Consider the following 4,088-nt stretch of genomic DNA (forward strand, 5'->3'; position numbering starts at 1 on the left):
TGTGTGTGTGTGTGTGTGTGTGTGTGTGTGTGTGTGTGTGTGTGTGTGTGTGTGTGTGTGTGTGTGTGTGTGTGTGTGTGTGTGTGTGTGTGTGTGTGTGTGTGTGTGTGTGTCTGTGTGTCTGTGTGTCTGTGTCTGGTTACTATTGACCCAACCAACATACTTGGCTCAAATCTATCAATATCACTGCTTTCGGAGAAAAGAGTAAGATATATACATATGTACATCCATCCACATGCAGCCACCTACACAAATGCACTCAAGTACATATGTTCATATACAAGGATTCAGACCCCTTAACTTTTTCCACATTTTGCTACGTTACAGCCTTATTCTAGAATGGATGAAATCGTTTCCCCCCTTATCAATCTACACACAATACCCCATAATGACAAAGCAAAAACAGTTTTTAGAAATGTTTGCAAACTTTGAAAAATAAATGAAATATGACATTTATATAAGTATTCAGACCCTTTACTCAGTACTTTGTTGCAACACTTTTGGCAGTGATTACAGCCTTGAGTCTTCTTGGGTATGACACTACAAGCTTGGCACACCTGTATTTGAGTTTCTCCCATTCTCCTATGCAGATCCCCTCAAGCTTTGTCAGGTTGGATGGGGAGTGTCACTGCACAGCTATTATCAGGTCTCTACAGAGATGTTCGATCGGGTTCAAGTCCGGGGTCTGGCCGGACCACTCAAGGACATTCAGAGACTTGTCCCAAAGCCACTCCTGCGTTGTCTTCGCCCCAGTCTGAGGTCCTGAATGCTCTGGAGCAGGTTTTCATCAAGGATCTCTATGCACCTTTATCTTTCTCTCAATCCTGGCTAGTCTCCCAGTCCCTGCCGCTGAAAAACATCCCCACAGCATGATGCTGCCACCACCATGCTTTACCGTAGGGATGGTGCCAGGTTTCCTCTTCAGGGCAAAGAGTTCAATCTTGGTTTCATCAGACCGGAGAATCTTGTAGGTTCCTTTTGGCAAACTCCAAGCGGGCTGTCATGTGCTTTTTACTGAGGAGTGGCTTCTCTCTTGCCACTCTACCATAAAGGCCTGATTGGTGGAGTGTTGCAGATGATTGTCCTTCTGGAAAGTTCTCCCATCTCCACAGAGGAACTCTGGAGCTCTGTCAGAGTGACCATCGGGTTCTTGGTCACCTCCTTGACCAAGGCCCTTCTACCCTGATTGCTCACTTTGGCCGGGTGGCCAGCTCTAGGAAGAGTCTTGGTGATTCCAAACTTTTTCCATTTAAGAATGATGGAGGCCACTGTTTTTGGGGACCTGCAATGCTGCAGAAATATTTTGGTACTCTTCCCCAGATCTGTGACTCGACACAATCCTATCTCAAAGCTCTATGGTCAATTCCTTCGACCTCATGGCTTGGTTTTAGCTCTGACATGCACTGTCAACTGTGGGACCTTATATAGACTGGTGTGTGCCTTTCCAAATTATGTCCAATCAATTAAATTTACCAGAGGTGGACTCCAAACAAGTTGTAGAAACATATCAAGGATGATCAATGGAAACAGGATGCACCTGAGCACAATTTCGAGTCTCATAGCAAAGGGTCTGAATACTTATTTAAATAAGGTATTTCTGTTTTTATTTTATTTCTAAAAACCTGTTTTCACTTTGTCATTATGGGGTATTGTGTGTAGATTGATGAGGAATTATTTTTATTTAATCCATTTTAGAATAAGGCTGTAACTTAACAAAATGTGGAAAATTGAAGGGGTCTGAATATTTTCCGAACGCACTGTATAAAAAATACCTCTGAAATGTCTATGGGAAAAGGGCACCACTGTATCCCCTTGTTCCTGTCTTTCTATGGTAAAATAACCACGTCTCCATGCTTCCCTGTATGAACAACATCCTAACACCCTTAACCAAACACCCCGCAATAGCGTTACCATGGAAACTAGAGCCTCAGGGTCCGACCGTGGATCACAATGAACGTCTCCCCTGTAATTCTCTCTCACTCTCCCACTTTTTCTTTCTTTCTGTCTTTCTTTCTTTTTCTCCCTATTTATTCTCTCTCTCTCTCTCTCGCTCTCTCACTCCCACTCGCTCTCTCTTGCTCTCTTTCTCTCTCTCTCTCTCTCTCTTGCTCTCTCTCTCTCTCTCTCTCTCTCTCTCAAATAGAATGATTCTCCAGAGACTCATAAAACTCAAGTTGTCAAAGTACCAATGTCACACATCCATACCCTGCCCTCCTTTTATTAAAGTCTTTATTCACATATTCTCAGATGTAGCTTGCAGCACTGTCTGAGGCAGATACATACTGTGGTCCATATTCTCAGATGTAGCTTGCAGCACTGTCTGAGGCAGATACTGTGGTCCATATTCTCAGATGTAGCTTGCAGCACTGTCTGAGGCAGATACATACTGTGGTCCATATTCTCAGATGTAGCTTGCAGCACTGTCTGAGGCAGATGCATACTGTGGTCCATATTCTCAGATGTAGCTTGCAGCACTGTCTGAGGCAGATATTGTGGTCCATATTCTCAGATGTAGCTTGCAGCACTGTCTGAGGCAGATACATACTGTGGTCCATATTCTCAGATGTAGCTTGCAGCACTGTCTGAGGCAGATACTGTGGTCCATATTCTCAGAGATGAGGCAGATAGTCCATATTCTCAGATTGCAGCACTGTCTGAGGCAGATACTGTGGTCCATATTCTCAGATGTAGCTTGCAGCACTGTCTGAGGCAGATACTGTGGTCCATATTCTCAGATGTAGCTTGCAGCACTGTCTGAGGCAGATACATACTGTGGTCCATATTCTCAGATGTAGCTTGCAGCACTGTCTGAGGCAGATATTGTGGTCCATATTCTCAGATGTAGCTTGCAGCACTGTCTGAGGCAGATACTGTGGTCCATATTCTCAGATGTAGCTTGCAGCACTGTCTGAGGCAGATACATACTGTGGTCCATATTCTCAGATGTAGCTTGCAGCACTGTCTGAGGCAGATATTGTGGTCCATATTCTCAGATGTAGCTTGCAGCACTGTCTGAGGCAGATACATACTGTGGTCCATATTCTCAGATGTAGCTTGCAGCACTGTCTGAGGCAGATACATACTGTGGTCCATATTCTCAGATGTAGCTTGCAGCACTGTCTGAGGCAGATACATACTGTGGTCCATATTCTCAGATGTAGCTTGCAGCACTGTCTGAGGCAGATACTGTGGTCCATATTCTCAGATGTAGCTTGCAGCACTGTCTGAGGCAGATACTGTGGTCCATATTCTCAGATGTAGCTTGCAGCACTGTCTGAGGCAGATACTGTGGTCCATATTCTCAGATGTAGCTTGCAGCACTGTCTGAGGCAGATACATACTGTGATCCATATTCTCAGATGTAGCTTGCAGCACTGTCTGCAGGCAGATACTGTGGTCCATATTCTCAGATGTAGCTTGCAGCACTGTCTGAGGCAGATACATACTGTGGTCCATATTCTCAGATGTAGCTTGCAGCACTGTCTGAGGCAGATATTGTGGTCCATATTCTCAGATGTAGCTTGCAGCACTGTCTGAGGCAGATACATACTGTGGTCCATATTCTCAGATGTAGCTTGCAGCACTGTCTGAGGCAGATACTGTGGTCCATATTCTCAGATGTAGCTTGCAGCACTGTCTGAGGCAGATAGATACTGTGGTCCATATTCTCAGATGTAGCTTGCAGCACTGTCTGAGGCAGATACATACTGTGGTCCATATTCTCAGATGTAGCTTGCAGCACTGTCTGAGGCAGATGCATACTGTGGTCCATATTCTCAGATGTAGCTTGCAGCACTGTCTGAGGCAGATATTGTGGTCCATATTCTCAGATGTAGCTTGCAGCACTGTCTGAGGCAGATACTGTGGTCCATATTCTCAGATGTAGCTTGCAGCACTGTCTGAGGCAGATACATACTGTGGTCCATATTCTCAGATGTAGCTTGCAGCAGCACTGGTCCATATTCTCAGATGTAGGCAGATATTGTGGTCCATATTCTCAGATGTAGCTTGCAGCACTGTCTGAGGCAGATACATACTGTGGTCCATATTCTCAGATGTAGCTTGCAGCACTGTCTGAGGCAGATACT

Source organism: Oncorhynchus keta, unplaced genomic scaffold (assembly GCF_023373465.1).
Source record: "Oncorhynchus keta strain PuntledgeMale-10-30-2019 unplaced genomic scaffold, Oket_V2 Un_contig_8209_pilon_pilon, whole genome shotgun sequence".
Taxonomy (NCBI): Eukaryota; Metazoa; Chordata; class Actinopteri; order Salmoniformes; family Salmonidae; genus Oncorhynchus; species Oncorhynchus keta.